Source organism: Dendropsophus ebraccatus, chromosome 12, assembly GCF_027789765.1.
Source record: "Dendropsophus ebraccatus isolate aDenEbr1 chromosome 12, aDenEbr1.pat, whole genome shotgun sequence".
In the NCBI taxonomy this organism is placed as follows: Eukaryota; Metazoa; Chordata; class Amphibia; order Anura; family Hylidae; genus Dendropsophus; species Dendropsophus ebraccatus.
In genome coordinates this window covers 29,102,455-29,118,780 of record NC_091465.1, presented here as the reverse complement: position 1 = coordinate 29,118,780, position 16,326 = coordinate 29,102,455, and positions in this window count along the sequence as shown.

The following is a 16,326-nucleotide window of genomic DNA, read 5'->3' as shown; positions in this document are numbered from 1 at the left end:
CTTGGATCCTATATATATATATATATATATATATATATATATATATATATATATATATTTGTGTCATCAAATTGAAGGTTTTTACTAGTTTTTTCCTGCCAGTTTCTTGTTTCACTATATTTCCCAATGTCGCAGTGTACCAGTTTTGTTGCCCACAGTTTACCTTCAATCCCATGCACATATTGTTATTATGTGCTCTTCTAACTGCAATAAGGACATGATAGTAAGTGCAGTGGATAGAATGGCTGCCTTCTGCACTGCACATATCCTGATGCAATGGTTGGGAATGGTGCTCTCTCTGATTCTTTTACGGTACCCATACACTTTATGCGAATGCAGACGGCAGGTTCAGCTGACAGTATAAGGTGTATAGGGCCTCCCAACTCCCCAACATTTTGGTCCTTGGAGAGCTAAGCCGACGCCAGGGCTGTCTGGATTCTGCCTAGCCCTACCCTCCCCACAGGGAAGAAAAATGGCAGAGAGTTCATGTATATGGGGTTACTTGTCAGCTGTACAATCGTTTGGCAACAGCTATTGAAGGTGTATAGGCTCCTTTAGATGCCATGGTCAGTTGGAGAAGCATCTAAGGAATTGGCAAGTGACCAGGAAGTCCAGTGATGTCATTATGGGACCTAAGGAGGGGAAACCAGCAACCTGAGAAATGACAACATCTTTTTTACTGGAACCCCATACCCTAACTAATCAAAACTTTTAACATGTCTGTATGACGTTTTATGTGACAGAGATATATAGTAAATCTTATAAATATATATACCAGTAACTATATATGCACTTGTAATAAACTGTACATAACAGGACACTGTATTAAAAAAAAAAAAACATAAAAAAAAAAACATAATAACAAAAGACACTCGTGAGCTCATATGTGATCCCCACCTTGGATTTAATAGTTGTGTGAGCAGGATAACAATACAAGGCATGGAGGCGTCTATGGATTAGTAAGAAAAAAGTAAAAAGAAAAGCATCTTTTGAATTTTGCCATAAAAGTCAAAAAGAAATAGATTCGACTTTTCAGATAAATGCCAGAAGAAATCAGAAATTCTAAGCCTCGCTCTGAAAGGAAGACGACAAATCTCGTACCGGTCGGATTTTTGGACAGATGTTTATTGTTAAGGTAAAATTGTGGAAAAGAAAGAATTGTGGAAAGTTGTCAACCTTCAAAGGCTAAATAACGGTCAGAGGCTCCGAGCATTGGCTCTGATCGCTGCATCCCAGATGGCTTTTTGACGCCTAGCATTTCCCACCAAACACAAAGACAAAGTCAAGCACCATTGCTAATGGGTTTTGTTGGTCGGCACACTTCTATTATGCCAGGGAGGGGATAGAACATAGAGGAAGAGTGTGGGAAAGCGAAAAAGAGGGGAAATATTTCACCTTATTAGCTTAATAGGAACATATCATCGGGCAGAATGGCTCAATGGGCAAATGGATAAACAGACATCAGGAGTGACAGGCTGAAAGCTAAGTTTGATACTGATACGACAAACATGAGATGGGTCGTGAACTCGGCCCACAGGCAGGCTGGCAGTAGGATGGTAAGAATAATGGCCTGGGCTAGGATACAAAGGCTTTGCAATCTGTTGCAGGTTTCAGGTTAAAAAGTGGACATACAGTAGTATCTTATAATTAAATAATAGACCACGAGCAGCTCAGAGTCTTGTGGTTTCATGTATCTTATATCACACACACACACATATGTATATATGTATATATATATATATATATATATATATATATATATATATATAATAAATTGTAGGGGTTGTCTTGTAAAAACGAGCCCTGTCCATATGTCCTGTAAGGGCATATGGAGATCATAGCAGGGGGTCTCCAGCCTGGGGCCCCCTCTATGAGCCAGAAAGGAAAACCACCGTGGTAGACTATGCTTTAGATCAATGGTCGGCAACCTGTGGCTCTCCAACGGCCGTCTGGGCATGTTGGGTTTTGTAGTTTTGTAACAGCAGAGCCACAGGAATACTGCTTTAGATGGACGGACAATCTTTAACATTTCTGACATTTAGTGCAGCTTTTTCTGTTTAGAAGTTAAGGTGCCCCATACACCTTATACTATCTAAAGTATACGGTGCCTGCCAAGTCTCCAACAACAGATGATATTGGCGGAGAGAAGGGTTGGCCATGTTAGATTTTTACCACCAGAGGCTATTGTTCTGGAAGGCATAAGCCAGTGTCAGAGCTGTTTGGCTGCCGCATACCCTTCTCTTCCCATGTAAATGGACCAGATATCGTCTTACAACAAACCTGTTCGCTATCTGATGACAATGATTTACCCATGTAAACAGTGGTTGTATTGCCAACAACAATTAAAGTGAACGTCCCTATAAAGGAAACAACGATTATTCATACGGCCCTTCACTCCTAATAATTGGGCCGTGTTGATGATTAGAGATGAGCGAAACTACAGTAAGTTCAGGTTCGTGAAAACCTGAATGCTCGCCATTCTATTCTGGGTGGATGGGATAGATTATCGTGCAGGTTCCTTTATTTTAGTAACGTGTGGACATGGACGAGGCGGACGTCAGATAGGTAGAAGTCACAAGTTTGTTTCGCACTACTGCGCTTAGCGGCTCGGGCCATCTACTATAAGTACTTTTGTTATTCTATTTTATTCTATCCTTCTTTAGGCTATTTAGTCTATCCTATGCTAGTTTATACTTTTCTATTATCCAGCACCTACCTGGTCCCATTGATACCACAGTAATATTTTTTAGTTTTTTAATTTACATTTTTCTAAAATTGGTGCCATATAATAAAACAACTATAAGGTTATGTTCACATGGCATATCATGGAGACTGAAAAATACACAGCTGGATTTAGAAGACTTTCAGTTATCCATCCATTTACTTGCCATGTATTGTATTTTTATAGCTTTTTTTTTTTTTTTTTTCCACACTTGTTATAGTTTAACATATATATTTCTTATTGTTTATTATATATTATTATTTGTATTTTTTTATTAATCAATTAATTTTTAACTTATTTATCAATGAGGTAAGTATCTTGCTGTTTTTTGGTGCTTTTTTTTTTTGCTTTTTACTTTTTTGGTGCAATCATTAGTATAGTTGTATTTTATATACTATTTAATATATAGGGGGATGCTTTTACATTTGTTATAATATTCTATCCAGTAATTGGATCTCTCACTATTGTCGCCTTAGAATAATTAGGGTCAGAATAGATTTCCCCATCTTGTATACAGTATAAAAGCTTTTACTGTCTAAGGTTTCTTTTACACAAGGCTAATGAAACCTCTGGCCTGGACAGAAGCACCTTCCGTCCTGACAGATGTCACTTTTCCCTCCTTTTTAATTCCTGACACTTTCCCGCTCGCTCTCGGGCAGATGTTAGACCCGTGACAGGATTTGGTTACAAGCCTCTGATTCTGTGAGTTCCAAGTCGCTCAGAGTTTCCCACACTTTTGCTCTATTCAATTCATTCATCCAGAGAACAAAAGAAGTGTGCCGGGCTACATGCTGAATTAGCAATGGTATTTAACTTTGTTTTGTATTCTGTGGATATCAGAGAACACAGGCAGGCCATCTGGAGGCAACTGTGCGCTGACTGCGGCATTGATCATAGCCTGTCACCCCCTGCTCCTAATACTTGGCAAGACTTACAGGGTTTGTTTAGATTTTGCCTACAGTAATAAATAGCAAAACAAAAAGCAACAACACATATTTTTTTTAAAAGATTTTTTTTTTTTTTTTGCTGAAGGATTCACAGAAAATGTATACTTCTTTATACCCCCGGGGCTGCTGGTGCTTTATTGATCATAATAACCTTACATCAGAATGCAGTTTAACCCTTACAGTAACAATATCTTGTACATGCAAATTCAAATTATATTTCAGTATACTTTTATATCACAGAAATGTAGGGGTAACATTAGGCGCACATAAAAAAAAAAAAAACACTCAAAAAACACCATTGTTGCTGCATAACTTTTTTTTTTTTTTTTTTTGCTGCAGGTAGATCTTTACTGCCAGTCATTTTGGAAATATAAAATATCATACCTAAATGGAGTTTTGTTTGGGGCGTTTTTGTGTCCCTGGAAGTTTTTGTAAATTGCTGGATGCTCTGGCATTTTTTATCTTCCATATATTTGTATGGGTTAAATGCAAACATTTTTCTGGTATTTTTTCCCCACATAATTCAACGCCGATCATCGAAACCAGTACTTGTTTGCAGAACCTTTATGATGTGTTCCCACATATGGGTTAAGATAGCCATCTGAACGTGGTGTTATACGCCCCTCCGTGTCCCCTATTTCCCCCATTGTGTGGCTATTGGGGAGAACAGGAAGCAATCGGCAACAACGGCCGTACTTTGTACGAAAGGACACGCTGCCTTATCTTCTATGGGATCCCGGCCAGAGCGTATATACACATAGTATACGCTCCTGGCCGGGATCTCTTGTGGAGCCGTAGAAAAGTGACTTGTCAGTTTTCTGCGGCTGCTATTCAGTGAATAGCAGCCGCAGAAAACCCTGTCAGTGCACACTATGAAGCGAGCCGCTGCGGCAGCACGCTTCATAGTGTGCTATGGGGAGTTCTGATGCGGGCGCGCAGTAGCGGCCGGGATGATCTTTTCAGAGACCGGCTGTTCCGTGACCCGGCCGGGTCACGGAACATCCAGTCTTAGGGTAAAAACCCACACACCGTATACACAGCAGATACGCAGCAAAAACGCAGCAGATTTGAAGCAGATTTGATGCTGTGTTCAGTTATTAAGATCTAATCTGCTGCGTATTTGCTGCGTATCACAGCAGTAAATACGCTGGGTATACGGTGTGTGGGTTTGTACCCTTATACTACGTGGGAACATAGCCTAATATTCTGGACTAGATGGACGTATGTGTTTTTTCACCCCTAACTAGCTTTTCCACATTTTTTCTTTCTTTTCTCTTTTGGTGCTACTTTTTTAACTACCAGGATGCATGTATATTAGTTTTATGCAATTGCTAATGCCTTCTCTTATGTGAGGTTGTTCCCTATTATTTCACTATTTGTGGCTATAGTCAAATGTTCAAATAGAATGTGCAACATTTCCTTGGCCAAGATACTAATGACTGTCCAATGTCATGATAGACCTGGAATACATAGGGATGATCTGCCAACAAATACCCTAGCAGTGGGGTAACCATAGACACTGAAATACACTTAAAGGGGTTGTCCAGGATTAGAAAAGGTACAGCTACCTTCTTGCAAAGACAGCACCACCCTGTTTTTCTTTTTCAAATCAATTGGTGTTAGAAATTTATATAGATTTGGAAATTACTTCCATCTAAAATTCTCAATCTTAAATCAGTACTTATAATCTGCTGTATGTCCTGCAGGAAGTGGTGTATTCTTTCCTGCCTGACACAGTGCTCTCTGCTGCCACCTCTGTTCATGTCAGGAAAAGTCGAATTCAGGAAAGGTTTTCTGTTTCAATCTTTTTCTTAGAATTTTACATAAAAAAAATGTACATTTATAAACATGGTATAATAAATATACACACGGAAGACTGCATTGTATGTAATAAGCATATAAACAGCGCCATAAGTTAGTACAAAGGATGTTAACCCTTTGAGGACCAGGCCCAAAATGACCAAGTGGGCCGCGCAAATTTTAATCTTAGTGTTTCCGTTTTTCCCTCCTCCCCTTCTAAGAGCTCCAGCACTCTCAGTTTTCTATCTACAAGGCCATGTAATGGCTTATTTGTTACAGGAATAGTTGTACTGTGTAATGGCGTCTTTCATTTTACCATAACATGTATGATGGAATTCCAAATATATTATTTATGAAAATATAAATTGGTGAAATCGTAAAAAAGAAAGCAATATGGTAACGTTTGGGGGGTTCCTGTGTCTACGTAATGCACTATATGGTAACAGCGACATGATACTATTATTCTATAGGTCAGTCCGAACACAACCATATGCAGGTTACACAGATTCTCTAATGTTATATATTTTTTTTAAATGAAATCCTTTTTTTTGGCAATTAATTATAAATAAAATGGGACTATTGTGACGCTTATAACGGTTTTATTTTTTCACCTATGGGGCTGTATGGGGTGTAATTTTTTCCGCCATGATCTCTAGTTTTTATTAATACCATATTTGTGAAGATCGGACGTTTTGATCACTTTTTATTAATTTTTTTTATATATAATGTAACATAAAATCGGTAATCCGCGCACTTTTTCCCCTCTTTCCGTGTATGCCGTTTACCGTTCGCAATGACGCTTGTTATATTTTAATAGATCGGACAATTACGCACGCTACGGTATATTATATGTTTATTTGTTTATTTATTTTTATATGTTTTATTTATATAATGGGAAAGGGGGGTGATTTCAACTTTTATTGGGGGAGGGGCTTTGGGGTAGTTTGTTAGTGTTTTTAACTTTTTTTTTTTTACACATTTGAAGTCCCTTTGGGGGACTTTTACATCCAGTACTTGGATTTGTACACTGATGATTGCTATGCCATAGACATAGCATTGATCAGTGTTATCGGCGATCTGCTCATTGAGCCTACCTGTGCAGGCTTAGTGCAGATCGCCGATCGGACCGCACGGAGGCAGGTGAGAGACCTCCGGCGGTCCGTTTTACCGATCGGGACCCCCGCAGTCACACTGCGGGGGTCCCGATCGGTAAGTGACAGGGGACTCCCCCTGTCACTTACACTTAAACGCTGCGGTCGCGCCGCGTTTAAGGAGTTAATGACACGCGGCAGCGCGATCGCTGCAGCGCGATCGCTGCAGCGTGTCATTACCGGTGAGGTCCCGGCTGCTCACTGCAGCCGGCCCCCACCTTCTATGAAGCGCGCTCCGCTCCGGAGCACGCTTCATAGCGGGAGAAACACCCAGGGCGTACAGTTACGCCCTAGGTCGTCTGGGGACAGACTTCCATGGCGTAACTTTACGCCCTGGGTCGTCTAGGGGTTAAAGGAGAAGTCCGGCAAAATTTTTTATTATAGTATTGTGTTGCCCCCCAAAAGGTTTATAAATCATCAATATACACTTATTATGGGAAATGCACATAAAGTGCTTTTTTCTGCACTTACTACTGCATGAAGGCTTCACTTCCTGGATAACATGGTGATGTCACTTCCTGGATAACATGTTGATGTCACTTCCTGGATAACATGGTGATGTCACTTCCTGGATAACATGGTGATGTCACTTCCTGGATAACATGGTGATGTCACGACCCGACTCCCAGAGCTGTGCGGGCTGTGGCTGCTGGAGAGGATGATGGCAGGGGGACACTGAGGGACTGGGCACTGGGGGACACTGAGTATCCCCCTACCATCATCCTCTCCAGCAGCCACAGCCCGCACAGCTGTGGGAGTCGGGTCGTGACATCACCATGTTATCCAGGAAGTGACATCACCATTTTATCCAGGAAGTCAAGCCTTGATGCAGTAGTAAATGCAGGGAAAAAGCACTTTATAAGCCTTTCTCGTAATAAGTGTATATTGGTGATTTGTATACCTTTTGGGGGGCAACACAATACTTTACTAAAAAATTTGGCCGGACTTCTCCTTTAACCAGGAAACAAAACAAGAATAGTTGGTATCAATAAGGATACATTCTTTTGTGAGAGGTGAATACATTTAGATGTGGAAATACTGACTATGTCTCCAGGGGGACCATATTTTATTGAAAGCTATAATACTATTATTACCATATGCTATTGATTCTTCATAGCTATAAATAAGATTTAGTGATTGAGGCATCTCTGGCATCTCCGGAATGGTCTGTGATTTCCAGTATTTTATAAGAACTAGTTTGGCTGTTATCAAAATTTTACAGAACAGTGTGCACTGAGCATGTGGAATAAGCAATAATGCTAGTTCTAGTAATAATACAATGGGATGTTAGAAGACAGTATTTTCAGGAGAGGTTTGCAATGGGGATTTGCTATTGCTCTGGACAGTTACTGACACGGACAGAGGTGGCAGCAGAGAGCACTGTGTGAGAATGGAAAGAATACGTCACTTACTGCAGGGCAAACAGCATCTGATAAGTACTGGAAGACTTAAGATTTTTAAATAGAAGTAATTTATAACTTTATAACCCATTTAGGCTATGTTCACACATAATATTTCCGTCAAACTTTTTTCAACCAAAACAAGGAGTGGATTAAAAACACAGAAAATGTGCAAATATTTTCATTATAAGTTTGCCCTGGCACTTCCACTCCTGATTTTGGTTAAACAAACATTGAGCAAAAGACTGACAAAAATAATATGTGTGAACATAGCCTTAGCTTAAAGGAGAAGTCCAGCAAATGTTATTAAAGTATTGTATTGCCCCTCAAAAGTTATACATATTACCAATATACTACTAATATATTACGGGAAATGCCTTTTTCCCTGCACTTACTACTGCATCAAGGCTTCACTTCACTGCTGGAGAGGATGATGGCAGGGGGACACTGAGGGACACAGGGCACTGGAGGGACACTGAGCATCCCTCTTCCATCATCCTCTCCAACAGCCACAGCCCACACAGCTCTGGGAGTCGGGTCGTGACATCACCATTTTATCCAGGAAGTGACATCACCATTTTATCCAGGAAGTGACATCACCATTTTATCCAGGAAGTGAAGCCTTGATGCAGTAGTAAGTGCAGGGAAAAAAAGCACTTTATGTACATTTCCTGTAACTTCTCCTTTAAGTGAAACTGAGCTGGAAAACCACACGCAAACTGAGGACAAGAGTGACGCTGTTTCTGGAAGAGAGCAGAAATGGATTTCTAAGCCTGGATAACCGCTTTAAATCTAATTTAGGACTCATGCATATAACTGGGTTGTAAGTTATCCATAGAAGTCTATAGAGCCACAAAGTATTTTATTATCCCTCTGATTTTATACAGTAAATCATTTTCTGTAACATTCATATAGAATCCAGGAAAAATAAATTATACACCAGATGCTACATTCGTCTTTATTCACTATATCATCAAACCTACGAGAGCTTTGACAGATTCATTCTGAAATGGATCCAAACAAATCCATCAGGTTTCTTGTATTTTTAATTTAAGCCAAGAATAGAGCTGAAACGACACCATTCCTTCATTGCTTCTACAGGAAAATATCTCCAAAATACTGTGCCGTATGGACACACAATATGGCATAAAACAGGATGGATTGGGCTATGCAAGCTGTGTACAAGGATTACAAAAACAAATCAGCTTTTTTCCAGAAATAGCGCCACTCTAGTCCTCAGGTTGTGTGTGGTATTGCAGTTCAGTTCTATTGAAGCGAATAACACCTTGTTGCAACACCACACACAACCTGAGAAAAAGTGTGGTGCTGTTTTTGGAAGAATCATAACTTCTATAGACATCTTTAAAAACTCTGGTTGCGCACACACACACACACACACACACACACACACACACACACACACACATCCTGGGTGTATACAATCTGCTAATATTCACTTTTCTTTACAAGTACAAATAAAGCAGCCTTTAAAGGGGTACTCCAGCTAAAATCTTTTTCTTTCAAATCAACTGGTTTCAGAAAGTTTTATAGATTTGTAAGGGTCCATTTACACAGAAAGATTATCTGACAGATTATCTGCCAAAGATTTGAAGCCAAAGCCAGAAATGGATTTGAAAAGAGGAAATCTCAGGCTTTCCTTTATGACCTGTTCCCTGTTTATAGTCTGTTTCTGGCTTTGGCTTCAAATCTTTGGCAGATAATCTGTCAGATAATCTTTCTGTGTAAATGGACCCTAATTTATGTCTATTTAAAAATCTCAAGTCTTCCGGTACTTATTAGCTGCTTTATGTCCTGCAGGAAGTGGTATATTCTTTCCAGTCTGACACAGTGCTCTCTGCTGCCACCTCTTTTTCTGTAAGGAACTGTCCACAGTAGTAGCAAATCCCCATAGACAGTTCCTGTCTCGGACAGAGGTGGCAGCTGAGAGCACTGTGTCAGACTGTGAAGAAAACATAACTTCCTGCAGGACATAAAGCAGCTGATAAGTATGGGAAGACTTGAGAATTTTAGTTGATTCGAAATCTATATAACTTTCTGAAACCAGCTGATCTGAAAGAAAAAGATTTTTGCTGGAGTACCCCTTTAATCGCTAGTGATATTATTGATCTTTTTGTTCACTAAGAAACATGGGGGAAGATTTATCAAACATGGTGTAAAGTGAAACTGTCTCAGTTGCCCCTAGCAACCAATCAGATTCCACCTTTCATTTTCCAAAGAGTCTGTGAGGAATGAAAGGTGGAATCTGATTGGTTGCTAGGGGCAACTGAGCCAGTTTCACTTTACACCATGTTTGATAAATCTCCATATATATATATATATATATATATATATATATATATATATATATATACAAGCTTCATAAATATGTTACTTCAGACGGCATATGAATGAATCCCTTACATGCGGCACCAGGTTGTTCCAGCTGGGGGTCACATCTTTCCCAGCTCGTCACACATTATTTAAGACGTCTGCCTTTTGTCTCGCACACTTCATCTATTCATGTGCAAACAGCTTTATTTGCACTGCAGCTTCATCCTTTCATGCAGCACTATTGGACTTCCGAGGTAGATCTGGTTTAGAGGGTCTTGGCATTTAATAATAGGGAATATCGGAAATATATGAGCATATACAATATATGGGTATTTTAAAAATGTGCGGCTTTTATCTGTTTTGTGAATGGAAAACAAACACTGGTGTAAAGTAGAATTGTCTTAGCTGCCCCTAGCAACCAGTCAGATTCCACCTTTCATTCCTCATAGATTCTTTGAAAAATGAAAGGTGGAATCTGATTGGTTGCTAGGGGGAACTAAAACAATTCTACTTTACACCAGTTTGACATTGGCTGTCCAGGCATGATGGGAATTGTAGTTTTGCAACAGCTGGAGGGCCGAAGGTTCCCCATCCTTTCTATAGAGGGAGGGATAAAACATGGCGGCATCTGTATGTGATCTGCATTGCTTCAGTATTGTCTTTCAACCATTTTTACTTAGAGCAATTTAATATCCCTTCTAGAAGACGTCCATCAATATTTATTGTAGACAAATAGTGATGTAACAGTCTGTATGTAGGATATGTATGACAAATATATACATCTATATATACATACATATATATATATATATATATATATATATATATATATATATATATATATGTATAGTTGAGTTGAATCTGCAAGCGGTTTAACCGACAGCTATTTATATGGGTATATGCACACTGATCAATTCTCACAGAATTTCGAGCAGGACTCCACATGAAAATGATTACGGAATCCGCTCGAAGACCGCCCGTTAAATTGTAACATTGCTCTTTTCTATAGATCTTAATGGGCTTTCCACCCATTCGTGCACACAATGGAATTTCTGTGAGGAATTTTATGTCGAAGATCCACATTCTGCCCACATTCTGGTCGGATTCAGCTAAAGGAATCCCATAGTAGTCAATGGGGCTTAAAATCCGCTAGAATTCTGCTCCTATTCTGCCAGAGCAAAAAAAGGGTGGGTTCATACTGAGGAATTTTCGCGGATAATGTCCACGGAATTCCGCAGTATGTCCGCGCGCCTTTCCGCCGGCTCCATAGAAACCATTCTATGGGCCGGTGTATTCCGCTATCCGCTGAAAGAAGTGACATGTCACTTCTTTCGGCGGATAGCGGAATACGCGGCCCATAGAATGGTGTCTATGGAGCCGGCGGAAAGGCGCACGGCCGTGTGCGCGAACAGCCGACGGAATTCCGCAGAGTTTAAGAGAGGAATTTCAAGCAGAAATCTTTCCTCTTCAATTCCTTGCGGAATCCGCAAGAATTGCTCAGTGTGCATATACCCTAAGGCTATGTTTACACAACTTTTTTCAGCTTTGTTTAAAATAACGGGCGTCATTTAGCAGCCTGGCCTCCCCTTGACTGGTGTTTGCACATTATTTTAGTTTGGGGTTACTAATTGGCCTTTGGGTGTGGCTTAATTGAAAAGTCCATTGAATTTAATGGTAAAAATGGAGAAAGAACGGTGACAAAAGAAAAACTGTGTTAACAACTAATAAAAAAGTCTGCTATTTGCAAAAGACGTCCGAAAATAATGATCATGTTCATTATTTTGACATCCGCGGCAAAAACGTCCGTTATTCAATACACTGTGTGCATTGGACGTCCGTCTTTCCTTTGACTTCAATGCATTGCCATTGCAGTCAGATAACGCGGCAATAACAGACTTTTTTTTTAAAAATATCAAAATCGGCCGCCTTTCTTCTATTTTTGACGTTGTGTGAACATAGCCTATCCCTGCATTTATGTGTTCTTAATGGAATCCTCTGGTTACCTTCATGAGAACAAAAGATCAGGCATCGGAAATCCAACGTGCCTGATCCTTCTCTCTCCCTCTATGATGTGTGTGTCCTAATAAGGTATATGCACCTTAGATGGGTTATCCAGGCTTAAAAAAACACATCCGCTTTGTTTCAGAAACAGCGTCATTCTTGTCCTCAGTTTGGGTCTGGTATTGCAGCTTGGATCTATTCAAGTAAAAGGAGATGAATTATAATTCCGCACACAGCCTGAGGACAGGGGTGGCGCTGCTTTGCAAGAAAGTAGCTGTGTTTCTTCTAATCCTGAACAACCCCTTTACTGAGACAAACGGTGGGCAGGGGTGACTTTTGGCACAGTGCTGGGGAGGGGGAGGATAAAAGAAATAACGTGCTCTCACCTCCCCGGCCACTTCTGGGTCTGAGTGGGGACCTGGGACGTGATGTGTTTGGCCCGCTCAGCCAGTCAGAGGCCGAGGTGGGATCCGACTACAGCCGCTGACTGACTGAGCTGGCCTGACACGTCACATCCCAGGTCCTGCGGGATACCGGCACCAGCACTGGAGTGGGGGAAGTGAGAGCAAGTGTTACTTCTTTCATCCTCAACAGCACTCTGCCAAAAATTACCCCAGCCCGGAGTTCTCCTTTAATACACTAAACCAGGTGTAATGAACCTTGGTTCTCCAGCTGTAGCAAAACTACAACTCCCATCATGCCTGGACAGCCAAAGCTAAAGCTTTGGCTGTCCAGGTATGATGGGAGTTGTAGTCTTGCAAAAGCTAGAGAGCCAAGGTTCCCTACCCCTGGGCTAAACACAAAATGGGTCATTCCTAGTGTATTACAGTAATGGTGGTGCTGAAGTGAACCCCATACAGCCCTGATCTCATATCATCCAGTCTGTCTGAGATTACAGGAAACTATGAACACTTCTAGATTTTGGAGACATCTTATCTTGCCTAAAGTATACTGTTAGAATTATATTACTATATGTGTGGCAAATGATCCTTTGTAATGTTTCATCCACGTCTATATAACTATGTCATATACTTTAAATACATCTATTGGACTGTAGGAAGGTTCCAGCCATTGATGTGCTATTCCCAGCTGATGAGAAGAGCATTAACCGCCCTCTCCTCCTCCTCCTCCGCTGGTAAATAAAGAGCCATGAGAAAGTCTTCCCCGGCTTACAATGTCCATGTGCTTTACAATACAAGGGCCCTCAAATAAAGCCTGGGAGTTCATGGTGCATAGAAATAATAGCCGCCTGACAACAAAGTTATTAGCACCAGACTGTGGACGTTTGAGCTTCCTCTTCTTTCCCACAGTCCCCCCCTCCCAGCATTTGATGACATCTTCTCCTGACACAATAGAAGTGTGTCTTGCTACTAGTACTCACATTAGTGCTGCTGTTTGATTTGCCTGAATGGAGGGGAAATCTTACCCCACAAAGACCATCTGGCCGTCAGTTCTCATGCGCTAATAAACCTTCAGCTTCTCTTTCCCAGGGACTGGCAAATTGATGGTCGGCCCCCCGTGGGTGTTTTCAGCTTACCTGTTGCAATAAGCAATGACTGCCTAATCAAATTATTTTAATGTCATTTTCCATTCCCATTTGGATATGTTTTGTACCAGTTCCTGCTATGACAGATTAGGATACAGGCCATCTGTTTTATTAGGTATTTTAGTTATATAGTAGCAAAATATTGCCTCCCTGCGCTCATAGAGCCATCATTTTGTAACTTCTTCATCAGCGTAGCTTGTGAGTGCTTGCTTTTGTATGGGACAAGCGATATTTTTAATAGCACTATTATAGGGTACATATAATGTCACATAGACGTCAAATGTTTTAATGGGTCGGTGTCGCAATGCTGTAACTGTAATCCACTGATCATTAGTTATAGCTGGGAGAAGCGCATGGCTGAGTGCTTCACTCTCTGGCTCGCGGTACATATGATTTGGAGCAGGAAAGTGGTTACTTCAATGAATTGGGTCAAGTGGGGAGCTGGGGGGGGGGGGGGGGGTTAAGCGCATGGCCATACATTTCTCCTAGCTATATCTCGCAATTAATAACAACCAATCTTTTGGCATGTCCATTCGTAGTGTCATTTTTAAAAAAAAAACAACACACATTTTTGTTAAGGAAAATGGAAAAATAATGGTGATTCTTCATTAGTTCAGTGTTGGTTTATTAGAACTTTTTTTCATGGCGTTCAAAAATGACAAGTTGGTTTTGTCCTGTGTGTCAGCACAGTTACAGAGATCCCAGATTTATGGAGTTGTTGTTGTTTTTATTATTATTATTATTATTATTATTATTATAGTTTACCACTTTTACGTACCGAAAACACACTTTTGTAGTAAAAAAAATTGTTTTGTTAGTCATCGTATTTAGACCCATAACTTTTTTCATGACGGAGCTGTATGAAGGCTTGTTTTTTGCAGGGCAAACTGAGATTATTATTGGTGGTCGGAATCAGATTTAATAGTTATCACAAATATAAGGGAATGACCTAGGGCCCTATTACACGGAGCAATAATTGGCAGAATCAGCTCGATTCGGCTGATTATCACTTTGTTTAATAGGGACAATAATCAGCTGATGAAATGATCATTGGCTGATCATTTTTCTAGGTCCAGATCTAAACTAATCGGTCGCCAACCACGCATCGCTACGTGTAATAGCGATGCAAGGCCGACAGCTGACCATTGAACAATTATTACAACACTTGTCCACGGTCCCGGCCAATGAGTGGCCTGTCAGCTCAGACAGGTCGCTCTGAAGCTACAGCGTGCGGTGGCGGTACTCATGCAGAGCGCAGGAGAACCCCAGGAGCGTGGATAGGTGATTATTAAAGGAGAAGTCCGGTGCATTATAAAACTGTTTGGGCAAGTGCTGCACAGACATTGCTAATGATGTCCTTGCAGCCCATAGGCTGCGTTTACACAGACAGATTTATCTGACAGATTTTTGAAGCCAAAGCCAGGAACAGACTATAAACAGAGAACAGGTCATAAAGGAAAGACTGAGATTTCTTCTCTTCTCAAATCCATTCCTGGCTTTGGCTTAAAAAATCTGTCAGATAAATGTATAAACGCACACTTGCTATACGATTATCGGGCTGTGTAATCTCGCAGATCGGCGCTCGTTTACAATATTGATCGGGCCTTCGGTGGCCTGTGTAATAGCACCCTTATACTTCTCCTTCCTGCTGGATGCACTTCTGGCTTTGGCTGATATAAAACTGTCTTAAAATGTTAATTTGGCTTGTTTGTTTGCTGATCACTTGCCCTATTACACATGGCAATTATTGATATGTAATAGAGCCCTGGGATCACTCCATAACTGCACTGATTTTTGCTATAAATGTAAGGAAGAAGGTGTCACAGGGTTAAAAGGCTTGTCTGAGAGGTATATAGTTATAAAGCAATGCATGGAGGATGTATCTAGCTACCTTTGCTATTCAGGAGTCAAGAGAAGTTGCCCAGTCAGAGCTTAGATGGTTGTCATATTTGTCAGAATGATCAAAAATACATAAAACAGCTGCTTTTTCCTTTTTTATAGGAGAATTTATAACATAGGCAAACTGGGCACATGCCTAGGGCGCCCATTAAATGTTAAAGGGTTATCCAACGCTACGAAAACATGGCCACTTTTGCCCAGCTCTATCTCCAGGTCAGGTGTGGTTTGCAATTAAGCTCCATTTACTTCAATGGAACTGAGTTTCAAAACCCCACCCAATCTGGAGACAAGAGTGGGGGAAAAGTGGCCATGTTTTTCTAGCACTGGATAACCCCTTTAAGTATTGGTTTTTATTTCTAGGCATGTGCCTAATTTGCCTCTTTGGTAGGTAAAGTTCTTCCCCTAGTGATGGCAATTTCACTGCCGGGTTAAACAACACTGAGAGGTCTAGCTACACATCCACTTCTCTCTTGATCTTCAGCTTCCCCGTTCTATTAACTTCAATGTTCATTGTTAATTGGGGGGCCGC